General features: G+C 36.5%; 1 long non-coding RNA gene across 1 annotated transcript in view; it reads left to right on the top strand.

The window, feature by feature from the left end:
• The first annotated feature begins 8,054 nt into the window (after positions 1 to 8,054).
• The window catches only part of LOC129144761 (uncharacterized), a 67,911-nt gene continuing 53,637 nt past the window's right edge, over positions 8,055 to 22,328 (top strand). Inside the window, exon 1 of the long non-coding RNA XR_008549310.1 lies at positions 8,055 to 8,107. This is a non-coding gene — a long non-coding RNA (uncharacterized LOC129144761). The remainder of the gene's footprint in view (positions 8,108 to 22,328) is intronic.

The raw sequence follows: 22,328 nt of genomic DNA, 5'->3' as shown, positions 1-22,328 counted from the left end.
TTTGCCTTACAAAATGATTTATTAACCACAGTTCAGCTGCCTTTTGCTTTTGGTCAATGACAAAAGGTATATTTAAACTTGTTAAATTGGCTTAACGTAGTGGACAGAAATGGTGGTTTACCATAGCAGAATTTGCTGCCAATGCATATTTTTTTCTTTGTGTTACATATAAGGGATAGTTAATCTGACCTCAAAGAAAAAAAAAAAATATGTTCACCTATGCTTTCCTAAATGAGGTTGCAGAGATGAATGAGTCTGTCTACTACATAGCATTTGTTTGCAAGAAAGAAGGGAGGAAAAGAGGATGGAAATTAAGAAGAAAATGAAACTCACCAAAAGCCTGAGTCCAATGGGGAAAAGTGAGGTAACACAGAGAGATGACAAAATAAAATAGAAATGAGGTGAAAGGATGGGGAATATAAAATAAACAGATATATTGGCTGTCATAATCCTTTTGGATTATTTCTTTTTTTTTCTTTTTCATTTTTTTAATTTTAACAGTTATCATTTTTTACATTTTTTTAGACAATATTTGCTTCTCCCACCCCCTCAGATTGAATCCCCATAGAATCTCCTTCCCTAAGGCACCCATGTACCATCACCACAGTCCCCTGTGCTCCTCCCTCCATCCCTCTCACCCCTCTCCTTCCTCCTCCCCTGCAGTATGTCTCTGGTTTATAGTTGTCTGTTTTTGCTTTGCTGTGTTTTGTACTGTTATTTTTTTTTTTTTTACACTGATGTCTTATTTGGTTCCCCTATATTCCTGTTACAAGTGAAACCATCCGATATTTTTCTTTTTCCTTCTGGCTTATTTCACTGAGTATAATTCCTTCTAGTTCCATCCATGTTGCTGTGAATGACATGGATTATTTCTTTTGGTATTTGTTTTTGTCCCTTGCTGTATGATTTTAGAATGTTAAGGTCAAAGTGACTGCTCTAATAAATTAGGCTGTCAACAATAAATACGTTCAGTTTGGAAACTATGGTTCATCATTCATATAATTCTAGGTAAACACATTATCCAAATTGTATTTGGAGTTATGTCTCTGGGTACTGAATGAATTGAATTTGGACTGAAGAGTTCTTGGTACCGTGAGGTGTGGTTCACGTAGGTAGAAGGAAGACATGGTTAGTTTACCTCATTGATATCATTACAACAATTCAGTATGATTCAAGTTTCACAAATGTTTTGACTTCTAATACATTCTTATTCAATCTTATTGTGTATTAGCATCTTTTACTACATTTTCCTTTCTCTTCCACTGTCTTTTGAGATTAACAAACTCAGCAACTTAGCCTCTAGCACCATTTTAAACTTTCTTATTTTATGGCTATGTTTTGAAGACTCATGTGTTTGCATACAATTCTATATAAGGGGACCCAGTTTCTACCTCAACAACTAGTCCAGTATCACCAGATACCTGCAGCATATTTTGGTCCAAATATAATACCAGAACTTTGGATTAAATGTTAAAAGTCTAATAATTTCCTCCATAAATGAAAAAAAATGAATTGATTTCAATGAACTAGCTACTGATAGGTGTTAAGAAAAAAAGCTAAATAAAACACATTTCTATGTTAGAGACAAGTAAACAGAAAGTGTGTGATGGTTGGGATAGGTGAGGAAAAAAAGAGATATTACTGAGCAAATGTAATTACGTGGAGTTTAAGCCATCCTTAATAAATACAGGCACTGTAGGAATTTAAGGTTAGCAGTAATATTATTTTTTTAATATGTTAAAGTACTATTGTTTTACATCTTTGCTAGTGCTTTGAAAGGATAATAGTTATCCTCTCAGGTGTAGTCATTATAGCATTGCCACCACCAAAACACCCATAGCCCTTTACAAACATGGTCTATTATATTCACCCTCTCTCTCCTTTCCCCTTCTGACAGTCACAGATCTATGGTTAGCTTTCAAGATTTGATTTTAAAGTTTGTATTTGACCCTCTGCTTGCTTTAGAAAAGTGACACCATCAGGTATGTATCTTTTTTTTTCTGATTTATTTTGATTAATATAATCCCTTTCAGCTCCATCCATCCATGTTGTTTCAAACGGTATGAGTTTATCTTTTTGATAGATGATTACAGTATCCCATTGTAATGGGTTCTTCTTGAGACACTCTTCTCTTTCTGGGAACTTAGGTTGTTGCTATAGTGTGGTTATTGTAAACAGTGCAGCAGAAAACATAAAAGTACAAGTCTCTTCTCAAATTAGTGTTTTTGTATTTTTGGGGTAGATACCTTGGAGTGGAATTGCTGGGTCATATGGGAGACACAATGATCTGATTTTTCAGACCATTTCGATTCTATGATGAAGTATAGATTAAAGCAAGGCAAGATTAGGACTGAAAGCAGTTATTATAAATTAATGGAACTAGTCAGAATTTGCTTCCTTTTTTTCTTGGTGTTAGCACCTTGTTTTGTTTTTCTACTAAATATGGCACCCTAAGGGACACTAACTCTATCTTTTTACCCTTGTATACTTGCCCACTCTTAGTACTTTTCTTTGTACACACTGGATGCTCTTTTAATGCACATACTAGATGTTCTCTTAATCATTAAGGAAGCATTATTTGTGAGTTGATATGAATTTGTGCAATATAAAACATGTTGTAAAGCACATTTCCTCAAAGTACTAATAAACAAAAAGATAAAGGAAAGCAGTTAATAAAATCAGGATACTTACTAATGGATGAAATATAACCATAAAAAATACAAATTGGTGAGGTGAGGAGTAGCCTATTTGGGAGATACATTAGTTAAAAGGCCTCTTAAGTTAATGCAAAAACACTAACTTCTTTTTTTTTCAAAGATTTATTTATTTATTTTATACAAGAACCAGGGTATAGGCCAGATGCGCGGGAGGGTGAGAGGATTCACCAGAGACAGAGCAGAGAACAGGACAGCAGACTGACAAAATACACTGCTAAGAGGAGCAGCGGGCGAGACAGGAAAGTTCTGCAGCGCCCTGTGGGACCCTCACCGGCCGGCTGGGTATCAAACTGGCGCTTCAGAGGCTGCGGACAGCTTCACAGCGGTGTTCAACCACCTGTGCCACCAGGGGAGGCCCCCAAAACACTGATTTATACATCACTGAATTTAGTCACAGTCCTTCCATCATTGTTTTTTTAAAAATTTGTTGGTGATGTACCATAGCTCAACGTGCCACCCTTATCTGTGTCTTACCCATCAGTGCCATTGACCTAGAGCATTCCTATGTATGGGAAATGGGCTTTAAGTTGCTGTTGAAATTCTTCTTTCTTATTAGGTGGAATTTAGGTGGAATGTTTCCTAATTTCTGTGTATGCAGTGAATTTCCTGATACTGGTAATATGTGTGTCTCATGCAGCTGACCAACCCCACCATTAAATATTCTCTCCTATTCCAAGATAAAGCGTTATTTGATATACATGGTGCTGAAGGCCCTCACCTTGTATTTAACATTGGGAGTAGTCCACTGAACATGGGAGATAGCATATAATCAGAGGCTGATCTTGCTATGTCTCTTCTTTCTGTGAATAAAACCTACTCCAATCAGTACCATGTGTCCTTCTTTCTTGATGACTTTGGATCTTAGACTTTGTGGTGGACTTAGGATTATGGTGGGCATTATCTTCTCAGTTGTTTTCTATGCTTTGGGAATCCTCACTGAAATCTGTTCTCGACCAAAATAATATAGTAAGTATTAGAATATGGAGTAAAACTATTGGGTAGAACAATCCCTATTTGTTCACTGTTCTGTAACCACACTTAAAATAAGCAGAAATGCCAAAAAATGGGAACTTAAAATATTGATGGCTCCCTTTCAGTGCTGGGAGAGCATGATATTGAATGGATATTTTGAAGATGCTCTTGTTATTTTTTTTTTTCTCCCAGCATCTAGTTTCAGTATACTTTGAGAAAATCTTCTATGTTTTCCGCAAATGTTAAGAAAATATGATGAATGATCAATGAATAATTTCCACCTACACTTATATCATCCCCACCTAGAGAGAAAAAATGAGGGCCACAGGGATTGTTATTAAATAACCAGAAAAGTCTAGCTGCCTTTTAGACTTTTGCTTTAAAACTCACATTTTATGCTACCTCAAATTATTACAAAGAATAGAAAATGATTGAATTTCTTATGAACGCAAGAGTGCTTAGGAACACTTTTGGCCTCAGTTGGAATTAAAGCTGCTAGAAAGCCATTTATTTGAGAAGTACTTATTAAAAATTCTGCCATGATATTCAAGATGTTAATAAAACTATAAGCCATTAGAAACCACTGTTTTTTTTTTTTTTTTCGTTTTTTTTTGGTCATTGGCTCATCTAGATCACAAACATTATCTCATTGATAATATCTTTGGTTCAGGAAGAATGGTTCATATTAGTTTAAAAAAGACCTAGATGAAGTAAAAAATAATGTTCTAGAAGCATAATTTCATTAGTTTAGGTGTGATCATTAACTAATATAGGAATGAAAACCAATAATGACAACAAAGAGACACTATCATTCCCCATTTTTGATGAATATTCTAGGAAAAGCCAGAGCTAAAATGTCGTTTTGTTGTTGTTTGTTCATTTTTCATTTGTTTTTAGTTATAATATGTTTACCTTTTAAAAATTTGTCTTGGCTTTCTGTGTGTATCAATATACTACTAAAGTTGATTTTCAATACTATGTTTAAAAGGAAACAAATTACTATATTAAGGTATCAAAAAGGATATGTGTAAAGACAGGAAGAGGATTACTAATTATTATAAAGAGTAGAGGAGTTAAGCAGCCTCAAATTGACTCATTAAACCCAGCTTTATCTAGTATCACAATCAATGCCCTGGGAAAATATATGGTAACAGACTCTGGACAAGAAATAGTTGTCGGGCCTCCCCGGTGGCGCAGCAGTTGAGCGCTGGGTTGTGAAGCTGCCCGCAGCCTCTGCAGCGCCGGTTCGATCCCTGGCTGCTCCCCGGCCACCGGAGGAGGGTCCCACATGGTGCGCAGACCTCTCCTGCCGCCCGCTGCTCCCCTCAGCAGTGTACTTCAGTCCTTCTGCCTGCTCTGCTCCCCGCTCTGACTCTGGTGAATTCTCTCACCCTCCCGCGCTTCTGACTGTAACCAGTGCTTGTATAAATAAATAAAAATAAATCTTTAAAAAAAAAAAGTCTTAAAAAAAAGAAATAGTTGTAAGTTATTTTATTTTATCTATTTTTATAATTTTTCCTCCTAAGTCAAACACTTGTATAATTTTGTCCCTTTTCCTACAACCTCCCTTTTAAACTTAGAACCCTAAGGATGTTTGTTGATATCCAGTAGTTTTGAAGGTGTTTCATGAATGCATATTTGTTTTTATTTTTCTACCTTTGCTGTATATGTATGTATAATATATACACATTAAGACATGCATATATATTTAAAATATATTCTGATTTATTGAAAAAAGCTGCATTTCATCTTTTGTTGTGCCTATGCAATATTCCATAGTATGTATATACTATATATATTTTATCTTCTCATCCACTGAAGGAGATTTAGGCTCCTTCAATGTCCTTGCTATTGCAAATTATACTGCTATAAATGTTATAGACATCTTGGTGTTTTGTTGATTGCTTAATTTTCTGTCTATGCACAAGCATAACATTGCTGGATTGTACAGTATTTCTATTTTTAATTTTTAAAGTTAAATCCAAATTGCTTTCCATAATGTTTCACCAGTTCACAATACCACCAACAGTGTAATAAGGTTCCTTTGTCTCTGCATCCTTTGTAGCACTTGTTGGGGGTATTTCGGATATGTCCCATTCTCACAGGTGTAAAGTAACATCTCATTATTTTATTTTGCATCTCTATTATTAGGAGTTACAGTGCACATTGTCTTATATGTTTTTGGCCTTCTGGATATTCTTTAATGAATTGCCTATTCAATTCTTCTGAATATTAATTTATTAGGTTGTTTTTGTTGTTGAATTGAATCATTTCTGTTAATATATCTTGCACATTAATCTTTTATTAAATAATTAAATAAATATGATTTTCCCACTCATTTGGGTGTCTATTTAATGTCGAACATTCATGAGCTTTATAGAAGATTTTTAAATTGAGATAATACAAATACTTCATTTTTGTTTTCAATTCTATTGCCATAGGAGTTTACTCATCAAAAATTTCTTTATTGATGAAATCATGGAAAATATTGCCATGTTTACTTTTATGTATTTTATTGTTGTAGGTTTCATACCTAATTAAAAATAAAAAGATTTATTTATTAATATAAGCACTGGGTACAGTCAGAAGCTCAGGAGGGTAAGAGGATTCACCAGAGCCAGAGCAGGGAACAGAACAGGCAGACTGACTGAAATACACTGCTGAGGAGAGCAGCGGGCAGGCAGGAGAGGTCTGCTGCACCATGTGGTTAGCTCTGTGGCCTCCTGGGGACCAAACTCGTGCTGCAGTGGCTGGGGATATCTTGATAGCCCTGTCTTTAACCCCTGCATCACCAAGGAGGCCCATTTTTGTGTATAATGTTAACAAGCAATCCAACTTCATTATTTTATGTATGGCTTTCCAATTTTCTCAGCAGTATTTATTAAGACACTGGCTTTTGTCCATTTTATGGTCACAGATTTTTTAAAATCATAGATTAGGTACTGGAATATTCATGGTTTCATTTCTGGACATTTGATTCTGTTCCATTGGTCCACATATCTATTTTTGTTATAATACCATGTTGTTTTAATACTGTTGCTTCATAATTAAATTTGAAATCAAGTACTGTGATACCTCCATTGCCCTACTTTTTTTCTCAAGATTGCTTTTGCAATTCAAGGCCTTTTGTAGTTCACATAGATATTTTTTGTTCAATTTTGTTGAAAATATTGCTGGGATTTTGATGCAGATTTCATTAAATTTATTGATGATTTTAGGCAAGATAGTCATTTTGATTATATTGATTCTCCCTGGACATGAACATGGCATATACTTCCATCTGATCATGTTGTTATCTAAGTCCTTTAATAACTTCTTGAGTTGTCATTATATAGGTCTTCTATTTTCTTTGTTAGAGTGGGTAATTTTTTGAAGCAATTAAAATGGAGTCATTTTCTTAATTTCTTTTGCTTTTCATTCATTTTATATAAAAAAGCAATTGGTTTTTGTGTGTTTATTTCATAGCCTGTCACTTTGCTGTATTCATTTATTGCTGCAAATAACTTTTTATTGGGACTTTATGATCTTCTATATCTAATATCATAATGGCTGCCAATAATGACAATTTCACTTCTTATTTTCCTGTTTACATTATCTTTCTTTCCTGTACTAATGTGATAGCTACTGATGAAATCTCTTATACTAGGTTAAATACAAGTGGCACTGAGCATCCTTGTTTTGTCCCTGATCTTACAGTGGATACTTTCAGTTTCCCACCTAAGTATTATATTGACTGTAGGTTTTTGATATATGGCCTTTGTTATAATGAAATGGGTTCCTCCTATCACCATCTTATTTAGAATTTTAGTCATAAATGGGTATTGAATCTTATAAATCTTTACCTGCATCTACTGCTTTTATGTGATTTTTATCTTTATTTTGATTGACATGGTTTTTTACACTAATTGATTTATATATATTAAACTATCCCTTCATCATTGAGATAAATCTCTATTGTCCTGTATAATCCTTTGATATTGATCAGAAAATATTATTGAGCAAATGAAAATAATAAAGATTCCAGCTCAACTTCCAGCCCAGGTGCAATGAACACTCCAATGTAGGCATAATTAACAAGTTTGCTTACTTACAGCTCTTTTTCTTTAAAGATTCATGGTCAGGGCCTCAGCACTCCTATCTAAATAAAGTTGCATTTCAGAAGGATCCAGCAGCCAGTCAAAGCTGCTCTGTCTCTCCAAGGACATTCTAGTTGTCTGCCTCTTTCTCCCTTTGCCAGTCCTCCCTGCCCAGCCCCCTTCCCCCTTCGCTGTCTGGGACTTTGCAGCAAATGGTTATGCCTGCTGAAAAACAATGGTATCAATGTAGCAAATATGAAGGCATTTATGTATAAAAGGAACCCTTTGACTTTAAACCGGTGCTCATACCTTATAGTGCTCCCGGGGTCTGGGAAATCATGTGTGAGTAACAAAGCTTTCTTGATCTCGCTATTCCTTCACTGCTTGTTCTTCCTCTGTCTGGGTAAAAGGCCAGAATTTCTACAAAAATGTATTGTTGAATTCAATTAGCTAGTATTTGGTTAAATGTATTTGCATCAATGTTCATTAATGATATTGGCTATACTCTTTTTCTGTGTTGTCTTTACTTGGTTTCAGTATTTTAGTAATGATGCCATCATAAAATGCATTAGAGAAGATTCTCCTTGTATTTTTAAAACATAATTTGAGCAAAGTAGGCTTTAGTTTTTCTTTCAAAGCTTAAAAGAACTCATTTGTAAAGCCATCTGGTGGGGTCTGTGCTTCTGTTTTGCAGGAGATATTTTGTTACTGTTTCAATTTCAACGTTTATGATCAGTTTGTGCAGTTCACAGTTTCTTCCTGTGCTAGTCATTATTTTTTTTTTTTTACAATTTCTTTTACCTCTATTTTAGCACTTGTTTTGATTATTTTTCTGATTTTAGTTCATATTTCTTTTTCAATGATGTTAGGTTGGACATTTTTGGTTTTTCTATATGGGCCTGCACTGCATTGATCTTTCTTTTTTTTTAGAATTATTTATTTATGCATACAAGAGCTGGGGAACAGGCCAGAGATGCAGGGGGTGAGAGGATTCACCAAAGACAAAGTGGGGAACAGAACAGGCAGATTGACCGAAGTACACTGCTGAGGGGAGCAGCGGGCAAGTGAGGAGAGGTCTGCTGTACCATGTGGGTTGCTCCCTGGCTGGCTGAGGATTGAAATAGTGCTTCAGAGGCTGTGGATTGCTTCATAGTGTGGTGCTTAACCCTTTGCACCACGAAGGAGGCCCCTGCATTTATCTTTCCCTTTCTACTTTTACTGTATCCCTTATATTCCTGCAACTTATAGCATCGTTTTCATTCATTTCAACATATTATTAATGTATGCTTTGATTTCCTCTTGCACACATTTTATTAAGCAGAATATTGTTTTATCTCCATGCATTCATAGTTTTTCCTGTTTTTTCTTTTTAAAGTACATGTCTACTTTTATTGACAATTAGTTTGTGTCACAAACTTTTTTTTAATATTTATTTATTTGTGCATGTAAGAGCTGGGATGTATGCCAGAGGTGCAGGGGGTGAGAGAATTCACCAGAGACAGAACAGACAGATTTACTGAAATGCACTGCTGAGGGGAGCAATAGGCGAGACAGGAGAGGTCTGCTGCGCCATATGGGTTTGCTCCAAGGCCTGGGATCAAACCCATGCTTCAGTGGCTGCCAATAACTTTATAATGCTGAGACTTAATCCCTTGCACCACCGGGCAGGCCCCAATATGTTCTATTCTTGAACATGTATCATCTACACTTGCAAAAAAAATGGTTCTGAAGCAGTTTTATGGTGAAGTATTCCACGGATGTTTGCTAGACCTTTGGTCTAGCCCATCATTTAAATCTGTTGTTTCCTTATATGCACTTTGTCTTGTTATTCTGTCCATTTCTTTAAAATTATTGTGCTTTTACTAATACCTCTCTTAAATTATGTGCATTGTTGTTTTTGTTTTTTTTTTACTAATATCTCTCTTAAATTGTTATTGTCTTATGTAGTGATGGAGAATGTTAGTTGTTGAGCAGGTAGTCAGATAAACAAGGAATGCTCTTTATTTTTATTTTTTTTTATTTTTTACTTCATTGTTCAATTTTAAAAATATTTTTCTATAATTCTAATATCATTTTTTTCATTTGTGTATAATGTATGCATTTTCATTTTGGTTATATTCCCCACACAATTGCACCCCCACTTATTTTGACCCTAATCCATCCTCTCCGTGCCCCCCGCCCCCAAGTGTGTCTCTGGTTTATAGTTGCTTGTTGATTTTGATTTTTACTTTATTATAGTATTATTGTAATATTATAATATTACAATATTATATATTATTATAATTATAATATTACATATAAAATATTATGTATTACATATATTACATATAAAATATTACATATAAAATTACAATATTATATATTATTATAATTATAATATTACAATATTATATATTATTATAATTAGTTTTTCCTGGTCCCTTTTTTAGGTTTTCTAAATTCCTGCTATGAGTGAGACCATCTGGTATTTTTCTTTTTCTTTCTGGCTTACTTCACTGAGTATGATCCCATCCAGCTCCATCCATGATGCTGCAAATTGCATGAGTTTATCTTTTTTGATTGCTGAGTAATATTCCAGTGTGTATATATACCACATCTTCCTGATCCAGTAATCTATTTTTGGGCATTTGGGTTGTTTCCATATCTTAGCTATTATAAATAGTGCTGCTATAAACATAAGGGTGCATGTGCCTTTGGAATTAATGTTTCTGTGTCCTTTGGGTAAATACCTAGGAGTGGAATTGCTGGATCATATGGAAGCTCTATCTTTAGTAGGTTGAGGAATCTCCACACAGCTCTCCATAGTGGTTGAACCAGTTTGCACTCCCTCCAGCAGTGCAAGAGAATTCCTTTTTCTCCACAACCTCACCATCATTTGTTGCTGCTAGCTTTTTTTTTTTTTTTTTTAATATGTGCCATTCTCAGTGGTGTGAGATGGTATCTCATTGTAGTTTTGATTTGCATTTCCCTGATTACAAGCAATGTTGAACATTTTTTCGTATGCTGCTGGCCATTTGCATTTCCTCTTTGGAGAAATTTCTTTTTAGCTCTTCTGCCCATTTTTTGACTGGATTATTTTCTTTGTTTTTGTTGAGTCTCATTAGCTCTCTGTAGATTTTTTGTGATCAATCCTTTATCATTAGTGTTGTGTGCAAAAATTTTCTCCCAGTCGGTGGGGTTTCTCTTTGTTTTGGTTATTGTCTCTTTTGCTGTGCAGAAGCTCTTTAATTTGATGTAGTCCCAGCTGCTGACCTTTGCCTTCACTATCACTGCTTTGGGTGATGTGTCTGTAAAGATATCTTTGAGGTGTATGTCATGTGGTGGTTCGGCTATATTTCTTTCTATATATTTTATGGTTTCAGGTCTTATGTCTAGTTCTTTAATCCATTTTGAGTTGGTGTTTGTGCATGGTGTGAGGTAGTAGTCAAGCTTCATTCTTTTGCATGTAGGGACCCAGTTTTCCCAGCACAATTTATTGAACAAACTTTCTTTGCTCCAGTGCATATTCTTTGCTCCTTTGTCAAAGATTAGTTTACCAGAAATCTGTGGGTTTATTTATGGATTTTCTATTTGGTTCCATTGGTCCCTGTGTCTGTTCTTGTTCCAATACCATGAAGTGTGGATTATTATGGCTTTGTAGTATAGTATGAATTCTGGGAGTGTGATGACGCCATTCACTTATTTTTTTTTTTTCAGGAGGGTTTTGGCTATTCCAGGTATTTGGTGGCTCTATATGAATTTCATCAATATTGTTCTATTTCTTTCAAGAATGTCATTGAAATTTTACTGGAATAGCATTGAATCTGTAAATTGCTTTTGGTAGCATGTCCATTTTGATAATGTTAATTCTATCAATCCATGAACAGGGGATGTCTTTCCATTTCCTTGCGTCTTCTTCTATTTCTTTTAGCAGTGTTTTATAGTTTTCTTTGTATAGGTCCTTTACCTCTTTTGTTAGGTTTATTCCTAAGTATTTTATTTTTGTTTCAATAATAAAAGGGATTATCTTCTTGATTTCTTCTTCTTCAGATTCATTTGTTTGTGTATAGGAAGGCTACTGATTTTTGTGTGTTGATTTTGTATCCCGCCACTTTACTAAACTGATTGATCAGTTGAAGTAGTGTTTCTATGGAGTTTTTTGGGTTCTCTATGTATATTAACATATCATCTGAGAATAGTCATTGTTTGACTTCTTCCTTGTCTATTTAGATTCCTTGTATGTTTTTCTCTTGTCTTGTTGCTCTGGCTAGGACTTTCAGTATTATATTGAAAAGCAGTGGTAAGAGTGGACATCCTTGTCTTGTTCCAGATTTTGTTTTTAAAGATTTATTTGTTTGTTTGTTTGTTTGTTTGTTTGTTTATATAAGCTCTGGGTACAGTCAGAAGCAAGGGATGGTGAGAGAACTCACCAGGGCCAGATTGGGGAGCAGAACAGGCATACTGACAAAGTACACTGCTGAGGGGAGCAGTGGGCCGCAGGAGAGATCTGTGGCCATGTGAGACCCTTACTGGTGGCCAGGGATTGAACCGTTACTGCAGTGGCTGCAGGCAGCTTCGCAGCCCAGTGTTCAACCACTGCACCACCAGGGAGGCCCGTCTTGTTCCAGATTTTAGTGGAAATGCTTTCCGCTTTTCACCATTGAGAATGATATTGGCTGTGGGCTTGTCATATATGACCTTTATGATGTTGAGGTATGTTCCTTGTATCCCAAGAATTTCAAGGGCCTTTATCATAAATGGGTGTTGTACTTTGTCAAAAGCTTTCTTAGCATCTATTGATATTATCATATGGCTTTTATGTTTCTCTTTGTTGATATGTTGGATTGCAGTGATTGATTTTCAGGTGTTGAACATCCCTGTGTCCATGGAATAAATCCTTCTTGGTCGTGGTGAATTATCGTATGACTACATTGTTGGATTCTGATAGCTAAAATTTGGTTGAAGATTTTTGCATCTGTGTTTATTAGAGAGATTGGCCTATAGCTTTCTTTTTTGTGTGCTGTCCTTGTTTGGTTTTGTTATTAGTGTAATGTTGGCTTCATAGAATGTGTTTGGTATTATCCCTTCCTTTTCAATTTTTTGAAAGAATTTGTGAAGGGTAGGCACTAATCAGTTTCTGAATGTTTGGTAGAATTCATTTGTAAATCCATCTGGTCCTGGACTTTTGTTTTTGGGAAGGGTTTTGATTACCATTTCAATTCCACTGATTGTAATTGGCCTGTTTAGGTGTTCTATGTCTTCTTTATCTAGCTTTGGATGATTGTAAAGTTGTAGGAATTTGTCAGCTCTTCCAGATTATTGAGCTTGTTTTCATATAACTGTTCATAGTAGTTTCTTATTATTCTTTTGATTTCTGCTATGTCTGTTGTGATTTCTCCTCTTTCATTTGTGATCCTATTTATTTGTATTCTCTCCCGATTTTCCTTTGTGAACTTGTCTAGCAGTTTGTCTATTTTATCTATTTTTTTTGAAGAACCAACTTTTGGTTTTGTTGATCTTTTGGATGGTTTTTTTAGTTTCTATTTCACTTATTTCTGCTTTGATTGTTATTATTTCTTTTCTTCTACTGGTTTTGGGGTTTTGTTGTTGTGCTTTTTGTAGTTCTTTGAGATTTGAGATTAGGTTGTTTCTTTGAGTTCTTCTAGTTTCTTAATGTGAGCCTGTATTGCTATATATTTTCCTCTTATTAATGCTTTTGCTGCATCCCATACATTTAGGAAATTGATGTCCTCCTTTTTGTTCATCTCAAAGTATTTTTTAAAATATTTTTTTGTTTATTCATATAAGAACTGGGGTACAGACCACATGTGCAGGAGGGTGATAGGATTCACCAGAGCCAGAGCAGGGAACAGAACAGGCAGACTGACTAAATACACTGCTGAGGGGAGCAGCAGGTGTGACAGGAGAGGTCTGCTGCTCCAAGAGGACCCTCCCCTGCCAAGCAGGATCTACTGGCACTGCAGAGGCTGCAGACAGCTTCATAGTGAGGCACTCAACTGCATGTGCCACCAGAGGAGATCTTCAAAGTATTTTTTAATTTCTTCTTTGATTTCCTCATCAGTCCAGTGCTCTTCCAGTAGTGTGGGTTTCAATTTCCATAAGGTAGGAAAGTTCTTTGCCTTCTTTTTATGGTTTATTTCTAGTTTGATGCCTTAATGTTCAGAGAAGATGATTGGTATGATTTCAATCTTGGTGTATCTGTTGATCTTTGTCGTGTGTCCCAGTATGTGATCCATCCTGGAGAATGATCTGTGAGTGCTTGAGGAAAATATGTACTCATATATTTTTGGGTTTAGTGTTTTAAAGATGTCTGTTAAGCCCATGTGGTCTAGATCCTTATTTAGAGCTTTAGTGTCCTTACTTTTGTCTCATTGATCTATCCATTGTTGATAGTGGTGCTTTGAAGTCTTTTACTACAAATGTGTTTTCTCTGATGTCTGTTTTCAAAAATGATAATAGTTGTCTGATATATTTTACTGCTCCTTCATTTGGTGAGTGTATGTTAATGAATGTTATGTCTTCTTGAAGTATTGTCCCCTTGATCATAATGTAGTGACTATCTGGATGTCTTTTTACCTTTTTGAGTTTCAGTTGAAATCTGTTTTATCTTATATAAGTATAGCTGTAGTATAGCTGCTCCTGCCTTCTTCTTTTTTTTTTTTCCCTTTAAAGATTTATTTATTTATTTATTTATACAAGCACTGGGTACAGTCAGAAGTGCGGGAGGGTGAGAGAATTCACCAGAGCCAGAGCAGGGAGCAGAGCAGGCAGAAGGACCGAAGTACACTGCTGAGGGAAGCAGCGGGTTGCAGAAGAGGTCTGCATGCCATGTGGGACCCTCCTCCGGGGAGCAGCCAGGAATGGAACCGGCGCTGCAGAGGCTGCGGACAGCTTCGCAACCAAGAGCTCAACCTCAGCACCACCGGGGAGGCCCATTCCTGCCTTCTTTTTTGTTCCATTTGCTTGTAGGATTGTTTTCCATCCTTTTACATTCAGTCTATTTTTATCTTTTGTAGTTAAGTGAGTTTCCTGGACACAGCAAAAGGTTGGGTTTTGTTTCTTAATCCAGCCTGCAACTCTGTGTCTTTTTATTGAAGAGTTTAGTCCATTTACATTTAGAGTTAATATTGATATATTAGTGTCTGTATTTGCTATTTTGTTTGACTTTTCTCTGGTTTTATTTATTTTTTTAGTATTTTTTTTTCTTTTGGTATTGTTTCATTCTTATTCGTCCCACTGTTGTTTCTGGCTCTAGGACTCCTTGTAGTATTTTTTGGAATGGGGGATTCATCGTAATGAAATTCTGGAGTTTCTGTTTGTCTGGGAAAGTCCTAATTCTTTCTTCAGAGAGGAAGGAAAGCTTTGCGGGATAGAGTACTCTTGGTTGGCATTTGTTGTCTTGGAGTCTGTTGACTATGTCCCTCCACTCTCTCCTTGCCCATAGTGTTTCTTCGGAGAAGTCTGATGTCAGCCTGATTGGTTTTCCTTTGTATGTCATCTGTTTCTTCCCTCTACTCAGCTTCATTATTTTTTCCTTGTCTTGGATTCTTGGGAGCTTTACTATTATGTGTCTTGCAGTGTTTTTTCTTTCATCATGGAAGTTTGGTGTTCTTCTTGCTTCTTGTACGTCTATTTTCAGCTCCTTCTACATGTTTGGTAAATTCTCTTCAATTATTTCCTTGAATATTTTCTCTTATGGCTCTCTCCTCTCCTTCTGGAATTTCTATAACTCTTGTATTTCCTTTCCTCATGGAGTCAGATCGTTCCCAAAGTCTTTCTTTGGTCTTTTTCATTCGTGCTTCTCTTTCCTTTTCTGTTGTGGTTCTTTTTATTTCTGTGTCTTCGAGAGTACTTATTTGTTCTTCCATTTCATCTACATTTTAAAGATTTATTTATTTATTTAGACAATAACCAGTATAAGGTCAGATGTGCGGGGGAAAGAGAGGATTCACCAGAGACAGAGCAGGAAACAAAACAGGCAGACTGACTGAAATACACTGCTAAGGGGAAAACAGGTGAGACAGGAGATGTCTGCAGCACCATGTGGGACCCTCGCCACCGGCTGGGAATGAACTGGTGCTGCAGAGGCTCTTGACAGCTACACAGCGCTGAGCTGAACTGCCAGTGCCACTGCTTTCCCCAGTATTCTTGAGCTCTTCCATTATTAATCCTTTTATCGCCTGCATTTCTTTCACTTCCCTCTTTAGGGACTGGATTTCATTCTTCTGATTATTGATTATTTTTCCATTATCGTTGTTTTCCTTAATGACTTCTGTCAGTTTTTTTTAAATCTTTTTTATTTTCTCTCTCTCTTTTTTTTTAGATATATTTATTTATTTATACAAACACTGAGTACAGTCAGAAGCGCGGGAGGGTGAGAGAATTCACCAGAGCCAGAACAGGGAGCAGAGCAGGCAGAAGGACCGAAGTACACTGCTGAGGGGAGCAGCGGGCGGCAGGAGAGGTCTGTGCGCCATGTGGGACCCTCCTCCAGTGGCTGGGGAGCAGCCGGGGATGGAACCGGCGCTGCAGAGGCTGCGGGCAGCTTTGCAACCCAGCGCTCAACCGCTGCACCACCAGGGAGGCCCTCTGTCAGTTTTTTAATCATGACAATTTTAAATTCTCCGTCTGGAAGGCTCAGAAGTTATTCCAAGTCATTGTTGTTGCAATCTGGTGGGTGATTTTTATTTTGTGGTGTATCTTCTCCTTGAGGACTTTCCTGGTTACTTGTAGTTTTTCTTCTCCCTGCTGTTTGTTTTCTAATTTGTCCTATGCTTTGGGATACTGTGTCACTGGTACTGGCCAGCATCTTTTTGGTGTGCTCTTTCTGGGATGTTGGAAACTGTGGAACAATCGAGTCAAATACTGTTATGCCAGAAGTCCAGTAGGACAGTGGTACTATGAATATATTAATAGTTGCTGTCACAGAATATCTCCTCCTTCTGTATTTGTTTAACTCCAAAGGTGTGTCTTTAAGTCCCACAGACTGCCCTGGAGGTGGGGTGGCTGGATTGTTTGCTGGGCTCCAAATTGCTGGATCCCGCTATGGGTTCCAACTCCCTGCCAAATGGGACCTGGTTTGTGGGCGCCTTTAACTCCCCTCTAGCTCTCCCAGTTTCAAGCAGTTTTTGTTGAGGTGAAGGTCCCTATTCTAAAAAGGCGAGTCGGAAGCGCACTTTCCTGGGCCCATGTTCTGCCTCAACTCTGACTACCTGCTCCCCCTTTGGGCTCCGAGTGCCTGCCAGAAGGAGCCTGGCATGGGGGTCTTCCAGGCTCACCTTTGGCTGTGGGGTAAGCTTGATCCCAGTTTCAAGCAGTTTTTGATGAGGTGAAGTTCCCTATTCTAAAATGGTGAGTCCACATCATTGTTCATTTTTAAACAATATTTGCTTCCCCTTGACCCCCTCAGGTGTAGTCCCCATAGAATTTCCTTCACCAATGTACCTGTGCACCATCACCTCTGTCCCCTTTGCTCCTCCCTCCCTCCCTCTGATCCCTCTCCCTCCTTCTCCCCTGCAGTATGTCTCTGATTTATAATTGTCTGTTTTTGCTTGTGTTTTGTACTGTATTATTTTTTTACACTGATGTCTTATTTAGTTCCCCCTATATTCCTGTTATAAGTGAAACCACTGATATTTTTCTTTTTTCCTTCTGACTTATTTACCTGAGCATGATTCCTTCTAGCTCCATCCACTTTGCTGTGAATGGCATAAGTTTATCTTTTTGGATTGCTGAATAATATTCCATTGTGTATATATACCACATCTTCTTGATCCATTCATCTATTTTTGGGCATCTGAGTTGTTTCCAGGTTTTGTGTATTGTAAATAGTGCTGCAATAAACATGGGGGTACTGGTATTCTTTTGAATCAATATTTTTTGTCCTTTGGGTTGATCCCTAGGAGTGGAATTGCCAGGTCATGTAGTAGATCCATTTTTAGTAGACTGAGGAAACTTCGGACAGTTTTCCATAGTGGTTGGACCAGTTTGCACACCCACCAGCAATGTAGGAGTCTTCCTTTTTCACCACATCCTCACCAACATTTATTGTTGCTTGTTTTTTTGATATGCGCCAATCTTACTGGTATAAGGTGGTTCTCAATGCGGATTTGATTTACATTTCCCTGATTATAAGGTATGATGGACATTTTTTAATTATTTATTTATTTTATTAATTAGATTTTTTATTATATTTTTATATCATTGTTTATTTTTAAACAATATTTGCTTCCCCCCACCACATTCAGGTATAGGCCCTGTAGAGTTTCCTTCACCAATGCACCTGTTAACATTTTTTCATATGCCTGTTGGCCATTTGCATTTCCTCAAGGACTATTCTACTGACAACTCCAAGTAGCACTGTCCAATCAACAGGAGACAGTATAGAGAGGTCAAATCTGGGGATTTTTCACTCAGTTAAACCCATAAAAGCCTAATTCCTGGAACTATGTAGCAGTTAGTTCCCTCCACATGAGAAACTCATTTGGATTCCCTCCACATGAGGAGAGTTTTCTCTCTTTCTGTTTGGCCAACAGAACTCTCTATTGCTAACCTTTCAGTGTCCATGTCAAATTCTTACCACATTCAGAACATGAAATGAGGAAGGATGGCCCCTAGTTGGTTAGTCCTGTATCACTCCTTTGGTGTGCCATCATTTGGTGCATATGTATTTATGAGTGACACTTATTTTTCTATTAGATCCTTAAATTAATAATGCATACTTTATCCCTTTTTTGCTTTCTTAATTGGAAGTCTAGTTTATCAAATATAAACATAGCTGTTATTGACATTTTTTGCATGTCATTTGCTTGTGTAACTGTCTTCCAACATTTAAATTTAAGTCTATAATTATATTTGTTAGTAAGTTGGGTTTCATTTTGAAATCTACTCAACCACTCTGCATCTTTTTTTTTTTTTTTTTAGATTTTTATTTATTTATTTATACAAGCACTGTGTACAGTCAGAGGTGCGGAAGGGTGAGAGAATTCACCAGAGCCAGAACGGAGAGTAGAACAGAGAGAGTGACAAATTACACTGCTGAGGGGAGCAGCGGGCGGCAGGAAAGGTCTGTGCATCATGTGGGACCCTCGCCAGGTGGCCGGGGTGCAGCTGGGGATCTAACTGGCGCTGCAGAGGCTGCAGGCAGCTTCACAACCCAGCGCTCAACAGCTGCGCCACTAGGGAGGCCCCACTCTGCATCTTTTGTTTTTTTTTTTTAAAGATTAATTTATTTATGCGTATAAGAACTGGGGTACAGGCCAATGGTGTAGAGGGTGAGAGGATTCACCAGAGACAGAGTGGGGAACAGAACAGTCATACTGACTGAAATACTGCTGAGGGGAGCTGTGGGTGAGACAGGAGATGTCTGCTGCACCATGTGGATATTTCCCTGACTGAGGATTGAACTCTTGCTGCAGTTGCTGACAATAGCTTCATAGGTAGCTTCTTAACCCCTTGTGCCACCAGGGAGGCCCCACTCTGCATCTTTTGACTGATAAGTTCAATTCATTTACATTTAAGATGGTTGGTTCTATTGAGCTACATTGTCACTCTCCTCCTCCTGTTGTGTCAGGCAACACCACACTGACAAAGACTCGGGAATCGTGGAGCAGGCTGCGCAAGGTAGGATGCTGCTGAGAGCAAGATCCTGGCCATTTTTATTGATTTAATAATCATACAGCATCAGCTACGTGTGTTAGGAGGACAAGGAGAAAAGGATGGGTGAAACTCAGGAATGTCATCTAGGGCTTGGAGTCACGAGTCTGCTGACCATGTTATCCGCTTGATGACCAAGAGTTGTAATTGAAACCAGACCCCAAACCCCTGTCCACAGTCCTAATCTTATCAAGAAGGCATTCCACTGATCAGCTTCTGGGGTCCCTTGTCATACATCGGTGCTAGGCCCCCTGGGTGTTCCCAGTCATACCTCATGATGTATGAGTCAGGAGTAAGTTTATGCATCTGTCCTCAGCCCCCCAGGTGTTCCTGGTCATACCTCTTAATGTATACCTTTCCAGAGTCATCAAGTTTTCTGTTCTTGGTTGAGTCATCAAGTTTTCTGTTCAAGGCACCTTGTAAGATTTGGCTCATATGACTGTGACTGGGCAGTTCTAACCTTTGCAGAGAAATGCAGAACTGCAGGTAACCATAATGGTGGCTGAAGAGGCCACTTAAGTCTAGCAGACCCACAGCTCCCTTTCTCTTCCTATGTCTCTTCCTCTGTTTAAGTAATTTGGATGTCTTTTGGGTTGATATCACCATTATGCTGCTTTATAGTTACACTTTAAGGATTTCTTTCAAATGTGGATTAGTGTTGATAAATTATTTATTTATTTATTTATTTATTTTGCTTTTCAGTGACGTTCTTACTCTTCCTTCCATTTTGATTGTTATTCTTTCTGGGTAGAACATTTTGGACTGAAAATCTTTTTCTTTCAGTACTTTGAATATTCCTTTCCCATCCCATGGCACTAGTAATGTTTCTATTGAACAATTTGCTGATAGTTTGATAGTTTGATTGGTCCTTCCTTAAATAGTAACATTTTTTTTTCTTTTTCTTATCATTGGGTCTTGAAAATTTTATTACAATATGCCTTGGTGTATGCCTCTCCAGTATTATTTTTCTTGGATCTCTTTGGACCTCTTGGATAATGACTTCTAGTTCATTTCCCGGAGTGCAATGGCTCTCAGCCAATTATTTCTTTAAATAGATTTTCTATGATTTCTCCTTTTTTTTCTGGGCTTCCCATCATATAGAATTTATTTGTCTTTAAATTGTCCCAGAGAGCTCTTTATGCAATTTTATTACCTTAAATTATTTTCTCTCTACCTTATTCTACACTTGTATTTACCAGCATTGTGTTTTTAAGTTCATTATTTCCATTGTTGTGTTTTTCTATTAAGACCCTTAGTTGTATTTTTAGTCAGCTATAATGCATCTTTACTGCATTATTTGTAAATGTAATTCCCTTAAGGTTACTTTCATTATACAAATATTTTTTTCATTATCTTTACTCTGTTGATGTCTTATATCTTTTTTTTTTTTAAATTTCATCAGTATTGTCAGAATATCTGTCCTGTCATGCTCAACAACTCCATTGAGTCTGGGTTCCTTTTGGATTTTTTTTGTTTGTTTGTTTTACTCTGACATCTGTACCTATTCCTCTTTCTCCTCATTTATTTTGTGTGAGAACATGTATTTATAGAGGTTTAATCCTTAACCCCTAAAACAAATACAAAATGTAAATCCACTTTACCTCAATAAACGTATTTGGAGGAAAAGAACTGAATATTTATATTTTAGTTTAAGAAACTTACTAACATCAGATTTCCGATCACAGATTCAATTTTATTAAGGATACACCTGAGGGGAGAAATTGTATACTGTCTAAAAATTGACAACAATGTAAGAAAACAATATTTAATTTGAAAATAAACTTAATTCCTTTATATTCCTCATCTGTGTATAAAGAAATAGGAAAACATTAACTAAAATTAAAAAAAAATAAATAGTAAAGACATATGAAATAAAAAAAAATAAAAGAATGCACCAGTATGATAGATTATTTTGATTTGTTGCTGGAGAAAAATAAAATACTTTTTAATTTTCAAATTTAAAAGGAATCAAAAGAATACAAAAACATAGGACCATCCCAGAAATTTGTTATATTCAAATGTCAACATCAGTTCAGATCTCAGTCATTATCTTGCCTTTGATTTGTAGAAAGTTACCTACAATTCAGGGAAATTTGATGCAAAAGAAAAAAATAAGGACAAGTTTTTAAGCTCTATGTTTCCCTTTCTGAAACTTGTTGCTCATTAGTCTTTTCAACTGGTGCATCTGGCTCTGTGACAGGACATGTCAGATTGTTTCATTCATGCTGCTCCACCATGACATCGTGGATCAGAGAAGTATAAAGCGTTTAAAGAAGATGGTGACATTTCACAATTTTAGATCTTATCTGAGGAGAGTCTCAGAAATTCTCCAAACTTTTATTGAGAGGTACATAAATTTAAGATTAAATGTTCAGTTTCTTGGGGAACTTGAATTTTATTTAGTGCAAAATTGCATTTAAGAAAAAGTTTACAGGAAATAAACAAAGATTATGAACTTTGGTTTTGAGATCCTATTTGGTCTGGAAATAGATATTAGAATTCTCGCACTAGCACAATTCTTTTTCATCTCATAGGATACTTGCTAAATTATTTGACTTACTTGAACTTTATTTTAAAATAAATTTAAGTTTGTTAGGAAGACCTACCTCAGTTTCCAAATAATTATACAATTTATTCTGATAGTCCTAAAATCTATGCATAAGCACATTTTGTTTTATTTTGTGTTATTATTTACACTTAATGAGATATGTGTGTGTGTATTCCATTCATACACAAACTGTTTTGGTTTATAAATTGTTTCTCATGGAAGAAATTGAGACCAGTTTTGTCTAAGAAGCAGCAACAGCAGATAACCAGTCAGTAAAGGTTAGGAAAGAACTACAGAACATTTGAATTGGAAAACTTTAAAGAAATTATCTAATTATTAAAGTAAACAAATTTAGTACAT

Source organism: Talpa occidentalis, unplaced genomic scaffold (assembly GCF_014898055.3).
Source record: "Talpa occidentalis isolate TD23 unplaced genomic scaffold, MPIMG_talOcc4v2.1 talOcc4.6, whole genome shotgun sequence".
NCBI classification, from domain to species: Eukaryota; Metazoa; Chordata; class Mammalia; order Eulipotyphla; family Talpidae; genus Talpa; species Talpa occidentalis.
Note: the sequence above shows the minus strand (reverse complement) of the source record. Positions and strands in the feature narration are given on the sequence as shown.